The following is a 17,044-nucleotide window of genomic DNA, read 5'->3' as shown; positions in this document are numbered from 1 at the left end:
TTTTGGTCTCTGCAATGCCCCCGCTGTCTTTCAGGAATTCGTGAACGACATTTTCCGGGATCTCTTGGGGAAGTTTGTGGTCGTATACCTAGACGACATCCTGATTTTCTCCAAGGACCTTGCAAGCCATCGCTCCCAGGTGAAGGAAGTACTCTCTCGTTTGAGGAAGAACTCTCTCTTTGCCAAGCTGGAGAAATGTGTATTTGAAGTGTCCAAGATTCCTTTTCTGGGCTATATCATCTCCCCAGAGGGTTTCGAGATGGATCCCGTTAAAGTGTCCGCAATCCAAGAGTGGCCCCTTCCGCTGAGCACCAAGGCGATCCAGAGATTCATTGGTTTTGCCAATTACTACCGGCAATTCATTAAGGGGTTCTCTTCTTGTATAGCTCCTATCCTGGCCCTCATCCGAAAAGGGGGTAAACCCAGTTCCTGGCCTCCATCTGCTATCGAAGCCTTTCAATCCCTGAAGGATGCCTTCACTTCCGCTTCGGTTCTCCGCCATCCTGATCCGGGGTTACCTTTCTTCATTGAGGTGGATGCTTCTGAAGTTGGAGCTGGAGCTATCTTGTCCCAAAGGCATCCCTCTGATGAAAAGCTGCACCCATGTGCATATTTCTCTAAGAAGTTCTCTCCTGCTGAACATAACTATGATGTAGGAAATCGAGAACTCCTGGCTGTCAAGCTCGCCTTAGAAGAGTGGCGTCACCTCCTTGAAGGTTCCTTGATTCCAGTCACGATCTTCACCGATCATAAGAATCTCAAATTCATTCAATCTCTCAAGAGGCTGAACCCCAGGCAGGCAAGGTGGGCTGTCTTCTTTTCCCGATTTAACTTTATCTTGACTTTTCGCCCTGGCTCCAAGAATCGGAAGGCCGATGCTCTGTCGCGAAGTTTCTCTCCGGTGGATCGTTCTCCTGAAAGACAAGAGCCAATTATTCCTCCTGTCAAGATCATCGCTTCATTGTACCCTCAGTTTGCTGATCAATTCCTGGCTGGTCAATCTTCTGCCCCTCCTGATACCCCCATCGGAATGGCTTTTGTACCTCCTGAGCTTCGCCTGCCTATCCTGCAACAGACTCATAGTTCCAAACAAGCAGGACATCCTGGCCCTGTTAAAACTCTTGAACTTTTACGGCGTCTAGTCTGGTGGCCGACAATCCATAAAGATGTCAAAGACTTTGTTTCTGCCTGTACTGTTTGTGCCACTTCCAAGTCCAGCTATTCTCGCCCCAGTGGGTTACTACAGCCGTTGCCTGTTCCCTCTCGTCCTTGGACGCATTTGGCAATGGACTTCATTGTTGAACTTCCTCCCTCCAGTGGGAACACCGTGATCTGGGTTGTCATTGACCGCTTCAGCAAGATGGCCCACTTCATCCCTCTACGGAAGCTTCCATCTGCAGTGGAGTTGTCACAGTTGTTCATCCAGTTAATTTTTCGCCTGCATGGCTTCCCGGCTGAGATCGTTTCTGACAGAGGGTCCCAATTCACGGCAAAGTTCTGGCGTTCCCTGTGCAAAGATCTGGGTATTAATCTTCAGTTCTCCTCAGCTTATCATCCCCAGACTAATGGAGCGGCTGAGCGAGTGAACCAAGCCTTGGAACAGTTCTTGAGGAACCACGTTTCCCTTTGTCAAGATGATTGGTCTGATCTCCTCCCGTGGGCGGAATTTGCTCATAACAATGCCTGCCACACTTCCACTGGAAGGTCCCCATTTATGTCGGTGTATGGTCAACATCCTCAAGCCTTCCCACAAGACTTTGTGTTGTCTGATGTTCCGGCCGCTGATGACCATGCAGCCCACATGTCTGCTATTTGGGCTGCAACCAAGTCAAACCTGGAGAAGTGTGCTCTGATTCATAAGATGTTTGCAGATCATAGACGTAGACCCTCTCCTCCCTACAAGGTCGGTGATAAAGTCTGGTTGTCTTCCAGGAACATTCGGTTGAAGGTACCTTCTCCTAAGTTGGGTCCGAGGTTCGTAGGTCCGTTCTCCATCTCGGAGGTGATCAACCCTGTGGCTGTCAGACTTCAGCTTCCCCCTGAGATGCGAATTCCCAACGTGTTTCATGTCTCCTTGGTGAAACCCGCTACCTCCAACCGCTTTTCCGTTGTCCAGCCTCCCCCTCCTACCATCTCTGTGGATGGTCAACAAGAATATGAGGTGGAGAAGATCCTTGACTCCAGAATCTCCAGGGGCTCTCTTCAGTACCTCATTAAGTGGAAAGGCTTTGGCCCTGAAGAATGCTCCTGGGAAGGACGCTCTGATGTCCATGCTCCTCGTCTGGTGAGGGAGTTCCACTCCAAATTTCCCCAGAAGCCAGATGACGTCAGAATGGCGCCAAATTCAAATATAAAAGCCTTACCAAGACGCCAGAATGGCGCCCAAGTATAGGATTCATTCCTGTGAAGTTTCCTGGGTTTCCTGTCTGCTTTGCTGAAGACTTATCTTGTGCCTGTTTGTTGCTGACCTCTTGCCTGGACTTTTGGACTTTGCTAATATTCTGCCTGCCTCTGAACTCTTGCCTGGATCCCGACTACTCTTTTGATTAACCCTTTGGACACCGCGACCTTGCTCCCTCAAGAGGGCTTCCTCCTCAATCCTGACTACCTCCCTGGAGGGACCTCCCGGCTCCCTGACACTATTAAGGAATTGGACGCATATCATTTGGAAAAGCTGTGCTAACCACCATCCCCCTCTTCTATTTGAAAGGTTCCAAAATACAATTGCAGGGGCTTCCAACAATACATGACAAATACAATATAAAGCAAACTTGTGTTATGCAACACACCTAATAGGTCTATTTGATTTATCTTCATGATCCTGATAAACAGGTCCTCTAAATAATGATGATGTTTATTTTTTTTTTGTTTGCACTCATGAGTACACCAGAGCCTTTGTGAATGCACCTATGGTTTAATATTAACCTGTGTATCACCTATATTATTAAACAAGAACTTGTGTATGCTGTTTCACAAGGATCCTTAGGTAGCTTAAGGACTTTCTCTCTGCCCACAGGATGATAGGACATGCCAGGCAAGCTACCTATACTGCTGGAAAAAAAGCAGCAACCCAGTAATCTATAGATAAATTAAAGGTGTTTAGCCTTCTGGGAAACACACTAGCAAAAATGTATATGACCAGGTTATGAGAATGTAGAGAAACAGGTAAATAAGGGCTACATATGCCCTGCACCTAATTCATTGCAAACATTATGTTTATATATATATATATATATATATATATATATATATATATATATATATATATATATCTATATACAGTATATATATATATATATATATATATATATATATTAAGTATTTTATAAACCGTATATATATTGCATGATCATTTAAACTTCCCTATTGCTATTTTATTTCATACCTAACTCCAGGCTTTGCAAAAATAAAAGGTAACATCACATATTTAACTTTCTGGGAACAAAATGTTCACCGAAACAGGAACCAATTGCTAAGGGAAATAGATGTATAAGAACACATATTTCCCCCAGTGTCTCTTTTATTACTCCTTCAGATGAAAATGGGAATTCCAAGGAACATAAATAGCTGTCCAAGTTAAATTGAAACCAAATCCTTGCCACAGTATTTACAGAAAACCTGTAGGTACAATAAAATCTGCCCTTATATGGATGTCGTAAAACTGACTTATATATAGATAAAAATAGTTAATACATTATCCTTCATTAAAAATGTTGCCCTTGGACAGAAAATTCATTTTTACGTTTATCAAATCCTGTTCAGCAGAGCGTGAGCCACATAGAACAGACTGTAAGGCTATTGTAGAAAATAGCAGGCTACAATTGCGCTGAGAGATTGCATTGTGAAAGCAAACTATGCCAGTTTAAAGGTGATGTTCACCAAGCCAGACAAAGGCATTAGTGTATGTACTATAAAGCCCATAAACTAAAACAGTACAACAGACTGGGCAGGTACTGGACACACACAAGGATTAACTGTGCCGACAAAATTAATATTGGGGCCCCAAAGAATGGGATGGTCGGTAAACCACATGTCCAGTTGTAAGCATCACCAGCACCCAAGTATTGTCTTGTCTGCCCAGGAGGCACATTTATTGCAACATGAAATAATATTGCTGTCCGAGGTCTCCTGGGTCTAAACTTCTCTGTGTCTCCCTCTGATGGAAGCCCTGCAGATGGACATCTAACTAGCAACTAGCAGATCTAACTAGCATATCTCAGCGGAAGAAGGAGAAAGATTGGGTCCCTGGGTCTGTTTATGCTCCCTGCATATATAGCAAGGGTGGCATCAGCATAACCTAAAGCTGACTGACCATCTTTAATCCAATGGTGGAAATGGGGGACTGTCCATGTCACCTTTGAAGACCGGTAAGGTTGAGATCTGAATTTCTGTCTGTTGTTATCATGCCATATATTGCCACTTTAATTCCCTAAGAGGCAGCATCTGTGTGTTGCTAAGATAATTCATTTTCTAATCTAACATTTATTCGGATTGCTTCTCAAAATAATATAAAAGGTTTACATTTTCCTTTCTTTTTATGAAAAGCTTTCACATTATCTACATAAATTCAGTGTTTGTATAAAGTAGCGAAGCTGTTGCTTTGAAGTAATTTACAGCTCGCGAGGCTGTCTATGCCACAAAGTGTGACTTTACCCTAATATATGGTAAGAGCATAGATGGATGACAAGCTTAAATTCATACGTTAACACCAACTCATAAATAGACTGTTTTGATCAGCAATTTACGTGATGCAGAACATGTTGGCATACTGGAAGTACTTTAACAATAAAATTATACTTTCTACAAAGTATTAAAAGTTACATTTGTATTTGAACTTCCTGTTTAAAATCTTCAGTGTGCAATTCCTGTTCTGGTATGTAATTTTGCAGACTATAGAAGCAAAGCAATCAACATGTGCAAAATAAAAAAAGACAACTTACGTAAAAGCAGTCCTGCCAGTAAGATACAGCTGAAAACTTGTAGTAAAAATACGCCTTCCTACTGTATATGAGAAATAGAGTACAAACAAAGTTTATGTATAGATTATGACCAAAGCAAAGAGCTTTTGCACTGAACAGCGCTGCACAGGATTTCCTGAATGGAGAACACACTGACGAGAGAAAGGTAGATCAGAGACAGGTGGGCACTAGGCATTTCATGACATAAAGAGTAGCTGAAAAGTTTTTGTTTTTGCAAAATTCTCAGCCACAAAGTGGACACAAAACCATGCTCTTGCTTCATTTAACTTGGTCAAAACTTTTTATGCTCATATGACAGGGATGGTTCACCTCTAAGTTAACTTTAAAGGGATACTGTCATGGGAAAAAAAAATTTCAAAATGAATCAGTTAATAGTGCTGCTCCAGCAGAATTCTGCACTGAAATCCATTTCTCAAAAGAGCAAACAGATTTTTTTATATTCAATTTAAAATCTGACTTGGGGCTAGACATTTTGTCATTTTCCCAGCTGCCCCTGGCCATGTGACTTGTGCCTGCACATTAGGAGAGAAATGCTTTCTGGCAGGCTGCTGTTTTTCCTTCTCAATGTAACTGAATGTGTCTCAGTGGGACATGGGTTTTTACTATTGAGTGTTGTTCTTAGATCTACCAGGCAGCTGTTATCTTGTGTTAGGGAGCTGCTATCTGGTTACCTTCCCATTGTTCTTTTTGTTTGGCTGCTGGGGAGAGTGATTGAAGTTTATCAGAGCACAAGTCACATGACAGTATCCCTTTAAGGGGGTTATTTACTAAACCTTAAATTTATCTGGTTGGGCTTTTTGGGACAAAAATCTATTATTGCCCGATGCTGCAAAACACTTGAAACCGAAACCGAAAGGCCATCATCTCAGACCTGTCAAGGTCATGTATAACTCAGTGAGGGATGTCTCTATCCCAATTGAAAGATATTGTGTTCTACGGAGATTTAGCCAGATAATCCAATAAATTTAGGGTTTTTGGGGAAAAAAATGAAAAAATCTAGCGTTTTGGGAGAAAGAAATAGTACAATTCGGAGTTTTGCTCAATTTTATCAGGTTTTTTTCCTGATCCGATTAATTAGAGTTATTTTATTAATAAATAAAGGCAAAATCGGGGTTGGGAGTTTGGTTAAGCTTTTTTTATTTGAAATGTCAGATAAAATCAGATATTAGTAAATAACTCCCTTAGCATATTATAGAATGGGTTATTCTAAGCAACTTTGCAATCAGCCTATATTTTTTCTTTTTTATAGGTTTTAAATTATTTAATATCTTCTTCTGACTCTTTTCAGCTTTCAAATGGGGGTCACTGATCTCATCTAAAAATCTTTGTAAGGCTACAAATGTATTATTATTGCTACTTTGTATTACTCATTTTTCTATGCAGGTCTATCGCCTATTCATATTCCAATTTCTTATTCAAATCAATGTGTGGTTGCTAGGGAAATTTGGACCCTAGCAACCAGACTGCTAACATTTCAAACTGGAGAATGGCTCAGTAAAAAGCTATATAACTCAAAAAACACAAATAGCAAAAAATTAAACCAGTTACAAAGTATCTCAGAAAATCACTCTCTTCATAATACTTAAAGTTATAGGAACAGTAGCATCAAAAAATGAAAGTGTTTTAAAGTAATAAAAATATAATGCAGTGTTGTCCTGCACTGGTAAAACTGGTGTGATTGCTTCAGAAACACTACTATTGTTTATATAATTAACTGCTGTGTAGCAATGGGGGTAGCCATTCAAAGGATCAGGTTACACAGCAGATAGCAGATAAGCTCTGTACAATGTAATGGTGTTATCTGTTATCCATTATTTAAAGCACTGCGTATCTTGACAGCGCTATATAGAAAATGATGATGATGATTTATCCTGTGCCATATAGTCTTTTTTCAATTTCCGCCATTGCTACACAGCAGCTTGTTTATATGAACTATAGTAGTGTTTCTGAAGCAAACTCACCAGTTTTATCAGTGCAGGGCAACAGGACATGATATTTTCATTACTTTAATACACTTTCATTTTTTGATGTTACTGTTCTTTTAATTTAGAGGTGAACAACCCTTGAACATACCCTTAAAGGATAAGTAAACCTTTAAAATGTTAAATTGATGAGGATGCTATTCTAAGAACTTTTGCAATGTACATTCATTATTTATTTATTTTTAAATTCCAGGATATTAAAGGACACATGAACTGTTAATATAAATTAATTTTATTACAACAGCGCCACCTGCTGGTTATTTTCCAATCATTCCAACCAATTCAAGTAGTCAAGAAAGTCGTCGGTCTCATGTTTTTCTGGTTAGGAAAGATTTGAGAAAGGGTCCTAATTTTTTTTCTAACAAAGTCCATTCATATTAACAGTACATGTATCCTTTAATATCTTGGAATAAAAAAATTAATATACATTGCAAAAGTGCTTGGACTAGCACCCTCATCAATTTTACATTGACTTATTTAAAAGATTTACTTATCCTTTAAAAGGGCATTATTTGCCTATATGTATTTATAATATATATATTCTGTTACTTAAAAAAGTATTTTGTTTTACATTTACTGGCAGAATTAGAGATTTTTATTTGTTCTGGACCTTGCAGGACTGACACCCCCTTGCTTTGGACTTGGCATAAAGGAGAGGCAACTTTATGAGAGATCACATACTGCCTCATATTTTTAGCTCCTTTTTTATCCACCTCCTTAGGTTTAGTTCAGTGATAATTATCTATAAGCAGTTTGGGAACTTTTAAGTATAAATAAATCAATATAAAGTATAGTCCAGAAAAATGGTTTGTATCCCTTAACGGTGATTCTGTTTTACACAGCAAATTATATGTGTTTTCTTCATGTTCGTGTTGCTCTTTGGACTTCCTGGGCTTGGAATGCAGGAAGTGTGAGAAGTGAGGCTACTCCTCCCTTCCCACTTACAGTAAGTGATTAGTGGCTCCATAAATGTTATTATCCAATTACCAATGACTTAAAATGCTATGACAGCAAGATTGCAAGGAAATGAGATGATGATAAGCGGCCAGTGACAAACACAGAACAAGTATAGCCTTTTGTTTTCATTAGCAAAGGTTCAATTAAGTACATAATTAATGGCTATTCAACACATAACTGATGCATTGCTTTTAAATGATTTGTCAAGACCATTTGGATAAATGTAGAAAGATAAAATGAATATAATCCTATTACATTGAATTCCTGTAGAGAAGAACTTCTCATTTACATTTTATTATACCCTCAACTGAATCTTCAATTTTCACAGAGGCTGATTGGTTTCTTGGTGTAATGAGACAAAGCCATTTCTTTCTTCGTTTTACATGACGTCTTTTTTAATCTCTTTAAAGGAACAATACAATGAATGCAAAAATGTGTTTTGGGATTCATATACACACACACACACACACACACACACAGTGATTTGGATCCATAAAGAAAATTATACAGTACATATTTTAGGTATGCACCGAATCCACTATTTTGGGATTCTCCCAAATCCTGAACTCCCTTTGTTCAAAGTGTTGGCTGAGTGCAACAGTGCATTGGTGGTTTGTCCACTAACTGAATCACAAGGCAGTAAATATAGAGCTCAGCTGCTATACTCCTCCTCACAGCATTGCCATCTGCAAATTGTACTGGGGTTTTAATCAGGTGCAGAACACATCCCAGAGTTCAGGGTCAGACTGGGAAAAAACCCGGTGGGTCCCAGCCCCAAGCATCCCAAGCATCCCCAGCTTTCTCCCCTGGATGCCCCATAAGGACAGTGTGTGTCCCGTTTGTGCATACACGCGCCGTGAGTTATAAAGTTAAGAGGGGGCCCCAGGGACTGGAAGGAGAGCCCTTGTTTTGCAGCTCCAGTGAGCCCCTATGGCTCCAGTCCGACCTGAGAGACGAGAAAATTCGCCAGACACTCAACAGCAAGTGAAGCGGGGCGGACCCCTGCGTGTTTATTCAAGTCTTGTGATGTAACGTTTCGGGGGCGGGCCCCTTCACCCGCCCCCGAAACGTTACATCACAAGACTTGAATAAACACGCAGGGGTCCGCCCCGCTTCACTTGCTGTTGAGTGTCTGGTGAATTTTCTCGTCTCTATGTATATTGGAGAGGTGCCGACCTCTTTTCTGGACACCACGCTAATTGACTTGAGAGGCTGGGGATTCAGGAATCCTTTTGTGAGTTCCAGTCCGACCCTGCCAGAGTGCAATGTTTTAGTAAATGAGGCCCATTGTTTCAGAGTAGAAGCATTATCTGCTTTTCAGTATCTAGTTGAACCCTTCTTGTTCCAAAATACTGACAAACTGCTCCTGTTTCCCATGCATTAAGCTGGCCATTAAGCTGGCCATAGATGTCTGATGGACCATCGTATGTTCCAATGGACGACCTACAAATAACCGTTCTGCAGGACTAACGTAGTAAAAAGAATCATGCCATAAATTGACAGCAACTGTTATAAAAGTTATGTCCGACAAATAGTAGTGACAGTCACCCACTGATATCGTCAGATATCAATACATGCAGAGATATTATCATTAACCGACAGAAATCTTCTAACCTGTTCGATCGACGAAATGACCGATTGCCATAGTACAAAAAATATCGGGACAATCCACACACGGTCCAAAAATAAGTTTCGTGCAACTATATTTTTACGTCTTTGGCCAGCTTAACACAGATTTCAAAAGACCTGTCTGTGAGTAGGGAAGTTGAGGGAGAGGTATATTGGTTGCTTTTTTTTTTTTGTCCACAACAAGAACTTATTTATGTGAGTGCTAACGGCTTATTTCAGCTGATGGTACAATCAAGATTCTGTTTACAATGTAACTTGCAGTTTTGCAGTTAATACCGCTAAGCAATCATAATTAAAGTTTTTCCCTTCTTCAGGCAAAATTGGCAAAAGCCAAATAAATTGTTTAATGAAATTCCCTGGAGAAACAATTCTAAAGAGCTCTGTAAAAGATTCAGTTTGAATGACTAAAATATTTTTTTCCAAGCTGAAATAACTGTGTGTGTGAGTGCCTGTGGTAGGAATATTAGATTATAAGACCCACTGGGGCAGGGACTGATGTGAATGATTAAACATCTTCTGTTCCGTGTTATATATTGAGACAACATAAATTAAAGATAATAGAATTCATAGACATACATGACCTTCATTAAAAACCCTATATTAAATATCAGCTGCTGAGAGTGAATCGCCCAGTCTAAACTGTCTGGTGAGTACTAATGGAAGTGGATCAAATTGCTTAACGTTATTTGAACTTACTAGCGAAAATGTTAATGGCTAATGCCAGACGTGGTGATTGTTGGCTTGTGGATAAACGCTGAATATATGCAGTGCCCCATCACCGCGAATAAACACTTTCCTTGCACACATCGCAGATTTCACCATCACAGTGTAATCCACTGCATGTGCCTGCACCCGGGTTGATGGCATGGTTCCAGGTACAGGCAAGGAAGGAGCTGATTTGTGATGTAGGGAGTGGTGTTTATCTGCAAATCAACAATTGCCACATCTGGCATTAGCCTAAAGGTGGCCATAGACGTAGAGATCCGCTCGGGGAAGCCCGTTGGATGGCCCCACACACGGGCCAATAATCTCCCGACTCGGTCTCTCGGCAGCTTTTATAGGCCCATGTATGCGGGCCCTAAGGCTAAGTACTTGCTTTGTATAACAAAGAAGTCTAAGGCTAATTTCACATGTGACTGTTTCTCCACTTGTGTATAAACACAAGTGAAGAAACAGCCAATCCACCCCTGCTCTATGGTGCATATGCATGGACAGGGCCGCCATCAGGGGGGGACAGGGGGGACAAGCGTACCGGGCCCGGGCATGAAGGGGGGCCCGGCAGCGCTGCATTTTTTTGAAGATCCGGGCCCCCCTTACGAGCGCCCGAGCCGTACGTCTTGCCTCTTCAGTGCCGAATGCGGAAGTGCCGAAAAGCCGAAGCCGATGCGACGAAAAGACCCGAAGTCACGGAAAAAGCCGAAGTCACGAAGCGCCGAAAAGACCCGAAGTCACGAAAACAGCCGAAGCCGAAGTCCTGAAGCAGCGCAAAGTCCCGAAGTCACGAAAACAGCCGAAGCCGAAGTCCTGAAGCGGTGAAAAGACCCGAAGTCACGAAAGGAGGCGAAGTTGAAGTACTGAAGCCATGAGTTCAATTCTACTGAACACCAGTTTGTGTTTTTTTTTTTTTTAATCCCCTGGCCACCAATGTATTATTTTAATATTCTATAGGCCCCTGCCACCAATCTTTTTTTTAAAACTTTTGTTTTTGGGGCCCCAATTTTTTTTTTAACTCGTAAGGGGCCCCTTGCCACCATTGTTTTTTTTGGGGTTTTTTTTTTTTTAAAAAAAAATTAATTTTCTTTTTGGTGGCCCCAAATTTTTTTAACTTGTAAGGGGGCCCCTGCCACCAGTTTTTTTTTTTTTTTCAAAAAAAAATTATTTTTTTTAAAAATTTTTTTGGGGCCCCAATTTGTTTTTAACTTGTAAGGGGGCCCCTGCCACCATTTTTTTTTTTTCAAAAAAATTTTTTTTTCAAAAAAAATTTTTTTTGGGGCCCCAATTTGTTTTTAACTTATAAGGGGGCCCCTGCCGCCAATGTTTTTTTTTTTTTTCAAAAAAAAATTAATTTTTTTCAAATTTTTTTTTGGGTCCCCAATTTGTTTTTAACTTATAAGGGGGCCCCTGCCGCCAATGTTTTTTTTTTTTTTCAAAAAAAATTAATTTTTTTTCAAATTTTTTTTGGGGCCCCAATTTGTTTTTAACTTAGAAGGGGGCCCCTGCCACCAATGTTTGTTTATTTTTTAGTTTTTTTTACATTTTTTTTGTTGGGGCCCCAAGTTTTTTTTAACAGGGGGCCCCTGCCACCAATGTTTTTAAAAAAAAAAAATTTTAATTTTTTTTTTTTTGGGGGCCCCAATTTTTTTTATAAGGGGGCCCTGACCATCAATAGCTTTTTACAACTTGTGTGGGGGGGGGGTTACTTTTTTAGCGCTGATGTCTGTGTGGTCTTTTAACTGCGATGTGGGCGGGATATGGGACGGAGCTTGGTCGTCAGTGTGGGCGGGGCCCAGGGGGCCCCAAAAATTTTGTTGTACGGGGCCCCGTGATTTCTAATGGCGGCCCTGTGCATGGACAGTGTGGGGTCTTTGTAGTTACATCTCTGACACACAAAGTGGGTTTTTAGTGAAAAAATGCATAATCTTTTGTCTACAATTCCAGGATAACTTTTCAAGGACAGCTATTGTGCATTGAGTTAGATCTTCTGCTTCTTTGCCTGATTCTAACATATGTTATTTAGTCCTGAAGTGTCACACACCAAGTCAGCTGTGACCCCCCTAATACATTTCAGTTTACTGGTCCTTTAATCAGAAAGGGTGATGTCTGTGATGCCCAGGGTGTTACAGAAGGCCCAGTGAGGTCTAGGCTGTTTTGTGTGGTTCGAAATGATTTGCTATGGCGCCTTATAACTGCTAGTGGCACCACTGATGCCATACATCTTAATTATAATGCATACATCTCTAAAATTATAATGTTATAAAAAAAATTGTATTATAACAGTTTTATATTTCTTACTTTACCTGCTAAACCATCTGATGCATCTTCACTGTCATAACCACATACCAGATATAAATGTATCTTCTTCTTGGAAGTAATAAAAAATAAAAAAAACATAACAAAAGGTGACAACATACATGTGTCATTTCTTTGGCAGTGAGTATGGGGTTTTTGTAGTTCTTACCTAATAGCATAACAATATCCCTGTCTCATGAACTCATAGATAAGCCTTATATGGTATCAGCTGCTTATTACTAACACATCTGTTTTACTGTTTTTTTTTAAATATCATTTGGTCAAATGCTCTCAGTGAAAGAATGCTTTATAGACAGGCAAGATTCAATGCATTCTTATGACTGCTATTCCTGGGTTTTACATTTTTTTGTCCTGGATTTTATACCACTATTTCAGCCTTGTCCCCAGTGGCAGATTAATGAGATGTGAGGTCTCTAGGCTATACTTTCCACAGGCCCCCTTAGCAAGGTGCTATTCTGTTATGGAAGTATTAGTTAAAAATGGAGTGGACCTTTATAGCATCTGAAGCCACTTTTTATAGGGCAAGCAGCAAGAGATGGACTAAGGCACAGACAGTGAGTGACTCTCACTATGTTTTTTATTGTTTGCGTGGGTCAGGGTCACGAGGGCCAATCTTACTTGTTTTCAGTTGTTATTTGTACTTTCTCTTCTTTTGCATTTTTTAATTATTATTTTCCTTTTATATTTATTTTTATCTGCACTGTGCTGGGCCTGGTCATTACCTTCTTGCTGGGTGACTTCACTGGCATGCTCCGAGCCTTAGAGAGCACAGGCACACATACTATACAGACATGCATGAGCCTGTAAGTTGCTGCCTTGCCTCCTGGCTACCTTATCTTCTCCCAGCAAGCACGTACCAACCATGCACAACACCCGATTGGACCCAGGCAGGGCCGGATTTACATAACGGGCACCCCTAGGCCCGCTGCCATTGGTCTCCCCCTGTCCCCTCCCTTTTATTCGCGCAAATTTTCATCATCGGAACCAGAGCAATGGGGATTGGCACACAGGAAATTTAAAAAACGATTGTATCTCCTGAGCATTCCCAGTGTTCCTGAACCAATGTGGGTGTGGTTAGGCAGCATGCCGTCCCCTAAAATCCTGCCGCCCTAAGCCCAGGCCTTGGTGGCCTCTCCACAAATCCAGAAAACTAAAATTTCTTAAAGAAAAATAACAATTGGAAAAGCTAAATGGGCCCCTGAGCAGTATTCAGAAGATGAGTGTACCTTAACCCATGTTTTGGCTAACACAAATGCACTTAAATACATAATGTTTTATGTGTTTTATGTCCTTTCAGTGAATTACTGCAGTCCCTTTGCATTCAACAGCTGCTTGGCCACACAGCAATATTTTTAAGGCTCTCCAACTTTTGGATAAGATGTTCTGTTTTGCACATATATAAGTTAAAATTACAGATGGGACCCCCTCCCCCACCAAACCGTCTACATTTCTAGGCCCTGACAGCTGCTGGATCCGCTGTTTGTACTGAGTAGTACCGGTAAGAGTATAGGCATTCATATGTTCCCCCACTGGATGGTGCAGATTGGTACAATATTAATGAAAATCAGGTTGTGGTCTAAACAGGAGTGTCTGTAACTATTTGCTTTACGTGACATCCCTTATTATATGGCATGGTAAGATCATAGATTTCCCCTTTAAGTGAATGTAATATTTGAACAGGTGTGAAATGATTGGAAGCAACATCAGATACCATTGTTAGATTTTCCAGAATAATCTAAAACCAATATGTCCTGCTTGTGAAATTCAATGATAAAAATTACATTTCAAAGCTGCTTACTACGAGAATTTTATTAAATTTTATCTTGGCAAGACATGTTTTGTCAAGGCTTCAACTCTGCAGTAAATTTAGACTGGGAAGTTAATTATACACAATGTACTGCAGTATAACAACCTGTTGGTCTCTTAACTAAGGCGCTGGGCAAATCTTAACCGAGAAAATTTACATTTTTTGCTGTATTCTAAATGTATTTTCTTTTCAACTGCTAAAGAAGATTAATGCTTTGCTATTTCACCCAGGTTACCATACTTTTACATGGAAATAGTTTTTGCTGTTCTTTTGCTTAGTGCTGTTAGTGGCTGCACGCTACCAAAGCCAATTGTTCTTGAAACGATTAACAGAGATATTTACAGATGTAATAAAGACCTTAAAGTTACTGTAATTTCCTCTACAGAAAATAATTGTACATTGTGTATTTGTGTACTATACATTACTCAGATAGCTCCCTTATTTATGTGGCTAATTGCCACTTCTGCTGTCCTTATCTGTTTCTCAATGAAGCGTGCACTGGTACCATCAACTTTATTTGCCTCTATAGATTTCCATGGATGTTGCTTCTACTGGAAAGGTCAGTTCGGATTTCAATTGTATACCATGGATATTGCATGCATCCAGACTTCTGTGCAAGGATCAGCTTGCATTCTAGATTAGTGATTTCTTGAATTGCGTTGCATGGAGATCACATGCAGTGGCATTCAAATATATGAATAATATTAGGATGTGACACTCAGGTGAACATTAAGCCCTGAAATACACATGCTGATATTTGGGTTCTTACATTCCAAGACTAGCTTGTTCTTCATTTGTGACATGCAATTTTGGCAAATGGAGAAAATTCATTAGGGTTTAGGGACTTCATGATTGCAGTTACAGAGCCCATTCTCTATTGATATAAAAAAAGAAAGATTCATAATCAAGAGAGATAGAACTTATGTTATCTTAAGGCCTTCAGATAAAATATGAATGCAGGGTGGTTTAATGTTACAGAAACCAGAATATACCAGTGCATTCAGGAAAACATCCACATTCAGTTATTAATAAATTATAAAAGAACATCAACTCAAAATATGCAAAAAGGAGGATGGTGGGTTGCCACCTTTTCCTGCCCCCCTTTCTGGACGGGGGCAGGAGCTGACATCACAAGGGGAGTGGCTGTGACATACCAAGCCAAAGTGATGATGTCAATGGGCAGGGCAATTCCGTTGCAGGGCGATGACATGGCAATCGGTCCATCACCACATCAGTCTAGGGGAATCCTGACAAGTTTTCCTAATTTGGAAAACCAGGCAGGCAGTTTTGACCCGGGCAGCCCTTCTGAAACTGGGCTGTCCGGGTCAAAACCGGGCAGGTGGTATCCCTAGTGGGTGGGATGTTTCTATCTGGTCAGAAGATTAGGAAGTGAACTGCTTCTTCCCCTGACATCACATCCCTCTATTTCTCCACCCCTAGCCCAGATTTCCCCCGCCTTGACTCATTGGGGCTCTTTACTTAAGAGCAAAGTGAGCTTTTTTAGTGAAAATTCACCAAAATGGCAATTCATAGGGACATTGCCAGTTTACTAAAAGGCAAATCGGACAATTTCGCTAGTGAAAAAGCTCAGTGCTAAAGAATCTTTTAGCCGTTTCGCCAGATGAATTTTCGCTCAAGTGAACAATCGTTACTCTGCAAATTATACCTGGTGAATTGATAAGATGAAGATATACAACCTCAACACTATTATGTAAGTGACATAATATCCTTTATGCCAAAGAAGTCATAAAAAAGACAAAACGCTGGCATTTTTTCATATTTTAATGTGGGATTATGTTTAAAAGTTGTAACTGTTAAATATATGTTGTTTACATTTTTTTTAACCATTTGAAGCTCATGCCACATTTGTTGTAGGGTAGGGACATGTCTAGGATAATAAAAGATCTATTTTGTATTTTGCTGCCTAGGACATATTTAGTAATAAGTGGCCACTTCCAACAATTTCACCAACAATCACAAATAAAGATGGATATATGACCTATATGTTTCCGCCATATTTAAACTGACGTAAGCGTAAGTATGTTAACGATACTTAACATAAACATAAACCAGTGTAATTTGGCAGCTGGTCTTTCAGTTTCTTGTCATGCAGACCCTGTGTTAATAGCTCAGAGCTTTCCTGGACATGCCCACATGAATGCAAATAATATATCATTAAGGTGGCCATACATGGAGAGAACCGCTCGTTTGGCGATGTCGCCAACGAGCGGATCTCCCTCCGATATACCCACCTTGAGGTGGGCAATATCGGGCTAATCCGATCGTGGGCCCTAGGGCCCAACGATCAGATCCTAACGATGCCTAACTTGGCGGTCGGATCGCGGGACCGCATCAACAAATAGATGCGGCCGTGATCCAATGGGATTTTTTGTCCCATCCGATCGAGATCTGGCCGACTTTCGGCCAGATCTCGATCGGTGAAGCCCGTCGGGGGGCCCAATACACGGGCCAATAAGCTGCCGACACGGTCTGTCGGCAGCTTTTATCGGCCCGTGTATGGCCACCTTTTCAGGAGAAATTACATTTTATTTTTTGGTCATAATTTACTACTGGTTCAATAAATATCAAACATTAGTGCTGAGTAACCTGCCCCTGCCCAGATATTTATATCTGATTAATCAATTAGATAAGCTATTCAT

General features: G+C 40.5%; 1 protein-coding gene across 1 annotated transcript in view; it reads right to left on the bottom strand.

The window, feature by feature from the left end:
* Positions 1-5,014, bottom strand: part of c1orf159.L (chromosome 1 open reading frame 159 L homeolog) — a 55,208-nt gene extending 50,194 nt beyond the window's left edge. Inside the window, exon 1 of the mRNA XM_041569321.1 lies at positions 4,941-5,014. The gene's annotated coding sequence lies outside the window, so the exon portion shown is untranslated. The remainder of the gene's footprint in view (positions 1-4,940) is intronic.
* Positions 5,015-17,044: the final 12,030 nt, after the last annotated feature.

This window comes from Xenopus laevis, chromosome 7L, assembly GCF_017654675.1.
Source record: "Xenopus laevis strain J_2021 chromosome 7L, Xenopus_laevis_v10.1, whole genome shotgun sequence".
NCBI classification, from domain to species: Eukaryota; Metazoa; Chordata; class Amphibia; order Anura; family Pipidae; genus Xenopus; species Xenopus laevis.
This window is presented reverse-complemented; position numbering and strand designations above follow the sequence as displayed.